Here is an 8,419-nt window from a genome sequence, read left to right on the forward strand (position 1 = left end):
TCTTTATTTTGTGAAGAAATATTTTCAAAATTTTAGCAATTTATTTTGCTCCATTTTATTCTTTCTCCTCAATTAATATAAATTTGAATAAATACCGTTAAATTTTAGTAAACTCTTATCTATGTATATAGGTATATAGGTATAGGTATACAGGTATATACCTGCATACATAGGAGATCTTTTATCATCCATCTATCTCTTATTTTTCCTTTTTATATAGAGATATATCTACCATAATGTTATCTTAATGTTAACTTGATGATTATGTCTAATCATTGGGTTTTAGATATTTTAAGGGCCCTACTAATTATTTTATGTATTCCAATTTATTTTAATAAGTAGGTATAATTTACATAAAACATTCATTTTATTATTTTAAAGAATATCCATTTTCCAGAATAATGCATCATATGTTGACTGTCAAATTTATGTTGAGTTGTTCAGAAAGCAATACATTCCTTCCACAGGGATTCTGAGAATAAGCCTTATGTAAGAGGGAAGGAGAAATACTCCAGATCTTAAAAGAGTATATAAAATTTAGTGAGAGAAAATTAAGTATTGTAGGCAAGGGGCAAGGACAAGGGAAAATATATATAAAAGATAAAATATGTGTTGAAGAATGTATAGCAAATAAAAATTGAACTTCACCAGCAGTTTCACATAGAGAACTACTGGTTAAGCAGGTGGAGAAATGTGGGTTGGGGCAAGTTTGCCAATGCCTGTTTTATAGGCGAAAAACCAAAAATCAAATTGAGGTATCAAGAATTCAAGCCCTCCTGTAAGCATGGCGGCGTCGAAGGTGAAGCAGGACATGCCCCCGCTGGGGGGCTACGGCCCTATCGACTACAAGCGGAACCTTCCCCGTCGGGGACTGTCGGGCTACAGCATGTTCGCCGTGGGCATCGGGACCTTGCTCTTTGGGTACTGGAGCATGATGAAATGGAACCGCGAACGCAGGCGCCTGCAGATCGAGGACTTCGAGGCCCGCATTGCACTGATGCCTCTGTTGCAGGCAGAGAAGGACCGGAGGGTTCTCCAGATGCTTCGGGAGAACTTGGAGGAGGAGGCGATCATCATGAAGGATGTGCCAGATTGGAAGGTGGGCGAGTCCGTGTTCAACACAACGCGCTGGGTGACCCCCACGATGGGCGAGCTCTACGGGCTGCGCATGAACGAGGAGATTCTCCGTGCCACCTATGGCTTCATGTGGTACACGTAGGCGCCTGTGCCCCTCAGACCACTGGACCCCTACTCCCTCCCCACTAGGAGAGAATAAACGCTCTGGAGACTGGCCAAAAAAAAAAAAAAAAAAAAATTCAAGCCCTTTCCCTAAGATTGCACCTTTAATAGTTAATGGAGACACTAGCCATCAGTTCATTACGTGTCAATCACGGGAACTACATGGTATTCTTCAGGAGATGAGAAGAGACTGAGTACCTTTAAATGGGAAAACCAGCCAGCCAAGGAGGTGCTTTGATGAGCACCCCTTTGGCAGAGCAGGGCACAGATGAGAGGAAAGAGCAGGGTGACCACATGGGGGCATAGTGAAGGCAAATGTCTATGGAAGGGATGAGGAAGAAAAACACTAAAGCTCTGGCTGCTTCTGAATCTGATCTATTCACAGATTTCCCCGATACAGTCTTCTCACAAATTTAAGTCAATTTCATCTTCTGACACATAATTAAATCCTTAAATGGACTAAGACCTGAGTTTCTAATAGCCATCTTATATTCTACTTAGAGGTGGCATGCTGTATTTGATATATCCCAGGACTTAATATGCAAAGTGAATGAAAGGGATAAGAAAAAATTTGAGCTTGAAATTTAAATGCTAGGTTTAACTTATTCTGAACACCGAAGTATTAGAGCTAAATAAAGCCTGTCAGTTTTGCAAACAAAAGCAATATTTCCTAATTTGTATGTATGGGTGTGAATATGTATTTTTAATTATATTAATCACTGATTTTCCAGTTCCATTTTGCTATTGGAGAAGCAGATATGAAGAAATCACAGAGGTTTTTTTTTACCAATTAGACCCTTACACCCTAGCACTTTGGTACCTAGCCTGGAAATCATCTCCCCTTCTTTGGGAAGCAGACAAGGGGAAAAAGAGGGGAGACAGGTAGAGATTTTGTGTGGGGGGGGGCGTGGGGGGAGGAAGAAAGAAAGAAAGAGAGAGAGGGAGAGAGAAAGGAAGAGAGAGGGACGGAGGGAAGGAGGAAGGAAAGAAGGAAGGAAGGAAGGAAGGGGAAGAGCGAGGGAGGAAGGAAGGAAGGGAGGAAGAGGAAGAGTGAGGGAGGGAGGAAGGCAGGGAGGGAGGAAGGAGGGAGGGAAAGAAGGAAGGGAGGGAGGGAGGGAGAGAGAGATAAAGGAAGGAAGAAAGAAAGAAAGAAAGAAAGAAAGAAAGGAAGAAGGAAGGAAGGAGGGAGGGAGGGAGGGAAGAAAAGAAAGAAAGAAAGAAAGAAAGAAAGAAAGAAAGAAAGAAAGAAAGAAAGAAAGGAAGGAAGAAAGAAAGAAAGAAAGGTGGACATTAGAAGGAATTTCTAATTGCCTCTGAGCTTAGTGCATTTAAAATCACCCCCAAGCCTCTCTTTTCTGACTCACTTGCCTTCTAATGTTAAGACGGCTTGGAAATGTGATGCACCAAAAGATTTAAAAGTGTTTTAAAAGGATGCACAGCACCTGCAGGAAACAGTAATGAATCAAACCTTAATGCCTTACCCAAATTCCATGTAATCCAAATGCAAATGGTGTGAAATGAAGATAGACATTATGCTACTTTGGATAGTTTTTTAAATGGAGGAAAAACTCAGTGAGTATTAAGTATCTCCATGTTTTATCTCATGATTTTAAAGTAAAAATTATGATTAGTGTGGCTGACTGAGCTAGCCTGAAAGTTAGGCAACCTTGTAAATCACAATTGTTTAATGACTGAAAACAGATATTTCTTAAATTAATATAAGTGAATGTGCCTTTCCTATACCTGGAATGTTTTGTTTCCACCTCTACAGGTTGGGTAATCACATTTCATTTGTTTAGTTGAAAAATGGTGGACAAGGCTGTTCAGAAATTTTAGTTTAGTGATATCAAACCTTGAGGATTTCTCTTCTTACATCTACATGAACCTTAGAAAGATTGTTTTAGACCTAGATAGCCATAAGAAATCCAGAGGGGCATCAAGGGAGAGAGCAGAACACCTCACCAGAACAAAGCCTCAGGAGGGAAGACAGACACACATATCTGAGACTAGATCTTCAGAACCCTGCCGGGGACCTCCTCCACAACCTTCTACCCTCTCAAGCCCGCACTGGTCACATTCACAAATGCTAGACCATAAACACAGCAGCGGATGAGCACAAACCCATTTAATCAATGTGTGGGGAGCATTATAGATTTTGTTTACAGAATTCTCAGTATCAAATATTCACACATGACCAGTGTTTCTAACTATAGCTTCTACGGCCATCAGACAGTCCAAAACTGAAGCAAGCCTCGTTCAAACATTAGCAAGTGATAAAAGGGATAAATGAAAGGCATATTAGTATCGAAGTGCGATTTTTATCCTCTGTCAGGAAACACCACAGAGAACCCACTGTAGAAAAAGTGAGCAGCAATCTGAGGTATAACGAATGTCTCTACCTGAGGGGGTATGTGGAACTTCCAATGAATGGTCAGGTATTTTATTCTTATTTAAAGGGCTGAAGGTTACTGATCAGTCAGCAGATGCTGAAGAGTCCATATGACCTTGATTCTGTTCTTCTCTTTGTATCCACTGCCCATAGCTTTAGTGTGCACTAGGCATTCTATCCTGAACAACTCTAAGCACTGTCTAAATGGTGTCCTTTCCCCGGCATCATTCATTCACAGCATAGTGCTTATATTCTTGTTACTCAAAGTGTGCTCGCTGGACCAGCAGCACAGCTATCTCCTGTTTGCCTGCTAGAAATGTAGATTCTTAGAATCCACCCCAGACCTACTGAATGAAAATCTTCATTTTGACAAGATTCCAAGTCGGTTATAAAGCACACCAAAGTCTGAAGAACGTTTCTCCCCAATACCACTGAGGTGACCTTTCTAAAACATAGAACTCGTCACTGATTAAGATTTGATAATGTCCAACCACACCATCCTGCCCCGCACTTAACAGAAACCACCAACAAAGGACAGTCTACACTCAATAGAACGGGTCTCAGGCCTTTCTGGTCAGTATGGTCTAATCTCCACGCCGATATGCAATCTGTACCTGCAATTAAATTCACCTCATTACTCTCTCAACACATCAAGCTTGCTTCTACTTTGGACATTGTTTTATTGGTTTAAGGGCTCCCCTCCAGGCCAATAATTTCTAGCCAAATTACACATCAGGGATGTGTCAAAAAGCAGAAATTAACATTCACCCACAGTTGTCCCAACCTACGTCTGAGTCTACTCAGCCGATAACGTACTCTTTCTGATGGCTCCACAGTCCTTTGCTTCATCTCTCTACCTTCTTTCCTGTACCTCCAGGATGGAAAACCTTGACTTGACTTTTCTGAATCCTGACCTCCCTTTGTTCCCTAACATGGCCCTTACTACCTGCCTGGTTACTTATTTTCTTACTATGGGATCAGGATTTTCTTCCTCTGGTCCAATGGGCAGAGCTGACAGGCCAAGAGCACCTGCTCCTTGTATCCTCCAAGGCTAGATCTCAGGTATGATTTCATATGCCTTTTCATGTATAAGCAAGATAGAAGAGTTTATAAAAACATGGACACCCCTCTGTTTTATTGCTGAAGCCTAACAAGGGGTACCACCTGCTAGGGATGTATGTGTGATCAGATAGAAGTAGAGGCCTACACTCACTGTCAAGGAAATATTATCCCTGCTTCTATAGACACGGGATCTGCCATTCCATGGGAGGTTTCAAATAGTCTTATGGGATTTTTTTCTACACTTAGAAAATTTTATGGATGCCCCAACACCTCAATTATGAGACAAAGTAGACAATATTCTTCATACAAAAAAAGGAGTGATTTTTGGCCAACCACCACTGGCTTTATTAAAGTCTGAATCAGAAAAGAATGCAAACCAAAATATTCACAAATGAGAAAGATATATTCCACTAGTCATTACACTGATGAATCTAGGGCTCCAGTTCAAGATTTAGCTAGGAAGGACAGTTTTCTATATTCAGCAGAGCCGCTCCTAGACTATACTGCACCATAGTGAGAATTAGAAAAAAGAAGGAGGAAAAAGACGCACTGTTTTTAGTCTCTCATAACTACTGTAACAAATTACTGTACATTTAGCAGCTTAAAACAACATAAGTTTATGAATTCACAATTCTGTTTTTCTGGCAAGCAGTAACCCCCAACTCTGAATGCTTTAAAATTTTCTACTCTCTGCCATGCTTTATTAATGCAAAAATGGGGGAAAGAATAATTCCACAAACTACTGAACCATTATTGCCTCTTTTATTGATTTTATTCTGAATATTTACGGTACATTTACATTTTGAGGTGACTGAGACTAGTAGAGCAAATGTGTATTTACCTCTTAAAATTCAGATAAAATGTTACATTCTCCATGGGACCTTCTAAAACCTGCCTTCTCCCCAGTCCTATGTTGCCCCAGATATAAAATAACTCCTTTTCCTCTGAATGCCATAAGTTTATATACAGTGGTCTGAAGTCATATAGAGAATAAATGAGATATAGGAAGAAGGAGAAAAGGAAGAGAGAGAAAGAGAAGAAGGGAAGAAGAAGGAGGAGGAGAAGGGGGGAGGAGGAAAAGAAGAAAAGAGAAGAGAAAGTGTATTCTTTACTATTAGGTTTTGAAATCTTTATGTCCTGAGACCATATTTTGCATCTTGACTACTCAGCACAAAGCCTAATAAATAAGAAGGCTCAATAAGGACATGGATGAATATTTGAGTGCTTTTGGTTATCTCTTACATTGAGAAAAAAAATGTCTTGACTACAATAATTTGTAAGAAAATGTTTTGAGTGGATGAACATCAGTCATCATCTTTCACCCCTTAGATTCATGGATGACTATAGTGAACAAGGAATCATCTATTCTTCTAAATTACGGATGAACACATGGAGACAACAGTCAGTGTCTCTATGACTTTCCCAAACTCACCTAAATAGGGGCAGTGCTAGGACCATAATTCATGTCTTTGGGCGTTAATTAGTTTTTCAACAATACCATCCTGCTTTTTCACTAAAAGTAGACAATGTATTTTCAGAAAGAAAGCTACTGTGGTCAGAAGATGAGCTAAGACTTTTGAATGACTTAAATTTACTTATAACTTTTTTTCTAATGCTTTTTTTTCTTAAAGTTAACATCTATACAGACCCTGGAGACAAGAGAGACTCTAGTGTGATAGCTCCAGGAAATGCCATCCCAAAACATCTCAGGTGTGGCTTCATCTGTTAGCACATATGTTTCTAAAAGTTGATGTAGAGTTTCATCAACACTACAATGCTCTATGGGTCTGAGAGCATGAGAAACAGGAGACTCAGAGCTGTTTTACGTTGTAATATGTTGGTTGTCAACTTTTTCAAACCACAAACACCTTTCAAAACTTTGGAGAAGAAACATAGGTACATCACATGTCATAAAAATCAAGTCAATTTGTATTCTCCATACTGCAAAGAATTTTTAAGGCCCTTGGGTACTGAAAATCATAGCATAACAATGCGTTCCCACTGCTCAGTTAAGAATAAATTCTACGCATCGATTAGCTCAGTCTTCACAAGATATTTTAAAATCAGTTTTTTTCAGCACAAAGAGTACTCTTAGAAAAAGTTTCTGTCCAAAAATTTCTTTTTATTAGCCATTATTTTAAAAAGTGATTCGGTTAAAATAATCTATCATAAAAGTTTGACATTATTTTTGATACATGAATTAACAATAGAATGGAACATCATTTACTAAAGTGAATATTTGGGGAAATACTACATTGAACAAACCCACATTTCCCTAGCATCTTGATTATTTGGTAAGAGGAACTAAATCAAGAATTTGTGGATGATTAGTTGATACCTCAAAAATCTCATAGCAGATGGGAGTTTGACATATATTTCTGCAGCTCGAAAGTTATTTTGTACTTTATAATTAAAAGTATTTTTAACTATTTAGTACATTCCACAAATACTCTTTGGATTCCTCCTGTATCCTTGTCACTGTCTGGAATGTTAGAAATATCATGATAAAACTGAAAGACACAGTCCCTTAGGCAGTTTATAGTCTGTGTGATGGAAGAGACAACAAGCAAGCAACGAACAGAAAAACTGACAAAATATTAGGAAGGAAACACATAGGATGAAATTATAGAAAATATCTGGAAGGAAAGGTAGTTTTGGCTACCCCAGGATGATCAAGGTAAACTTCTCTCTAAGAAGGTAACATTTGATTTAGGAAATTAAGAATAAGAAGTAACTAGTAATAAAAGGAACTTGAGAAAAAAGTATCCTAGGCAAATAGAGTAAAGAACAGATGATAAATTATAAAAGTGAATTATATTCCAATGAGTATTTATCACCATTTCCCCAAGAACGTTCTATGAAGTTCTCTAAAGACTATATACACACACACACCACCACCACCACCACCACCATTACAATAACTACACTATCAAAGTAGCTTGGAAGGTACGGCGATACATATGTGCTTTAGGATATTAAAGAACCTAAGACATTTTGCAAGACAAATAGCTGATTATTTTTGCTAACGTTTTCAAATATCTATAACCATTACATTCCTAATGTTTTTGACAATTATTACAAGTTAATATCTGTGAAACTAGAAAAAATATGGTATGGGTAAATCATCATCAAAATCATCTGCATCCACAGAATGTAGAAGTGTTTAATTATAGTGGATTTCAGATAGAGGTGGATTTCAATAAAAGAGCGTATGTATAAAGTCCAGTTCTGTAGAGTCATCAATTGTCATTACTCCACCAAGCCACGTAGATTTTCTCTCCAAAAATTTTAACAGATATTTGTTCACCAGTTAAGTTCTGGTTCATTCATTTCTCTCTTCTTTTCTAAAGTACTGCAACAGTTCCCTAAAAGGAAGCCTTATTTCCAACATTTTTTTCTCAAATGTATCATCTACCAGTTTCCAAACTTAACTATTTAAAAATGCTAACTATGACTACATTATTTCCTTCCTATAAAATATCTGGTCATTCACAGTAAATCCCAACTCCTTGACATTTTACTTAACAGACTGCATGCACTTGTGGGATATCTCCCTCACCACCATTCCACACTCCAGGAAGGAACTCCAAAAACATCTCACTCTTATGTAAGCACCTCTGCTCCTACTCTCCCATCTGCTAGGAAAGCACTTCACTAATATTATCCCTACCTCATTTCCTTGGTCTAGTTAATCCCTACTCATCTATTGTATCATCATCATTACCATCA

At 38.4% G+C, this 8,419-nt stretch overlaps 1 pseudogene across 1 annotated transcript; it reads left to right on the plus strand.

Moving 5' to 3' along the window:
* Nucleotides 1–777: 777 nt before the first annotated feature.
* Nucleotides 778–1,291, plus strand: LOC309611192 (NADH dehydrogenase [ubiquinone] 1 alpha subcomplex subunit 13 pseudogene; annotated as a pseudogene). Its single transcript has one exon. The product of its transcript is annotated as an NADH dehydrogenase [ubiquinone] 1 alpha subcomplex subunit 13 pseudogene (transcript).
* The last annotated feature ends 7,128 nt before the right edge of the window (nt 1,292–8,419 follow it).

This window comes from Balaenoptera borealis (assembly GCF_965194805.1).
Source record: "Balaenoptera borealis genome assembly, chromosome: 14".
In the NCBI taxonomy this organism is placed as follows: Eukaryota; Metazoa; Chordata; class Mammalia; order Artiodactyla; family Balaenopteridae; genus Balaenoptera; species Balaenoptera borealis.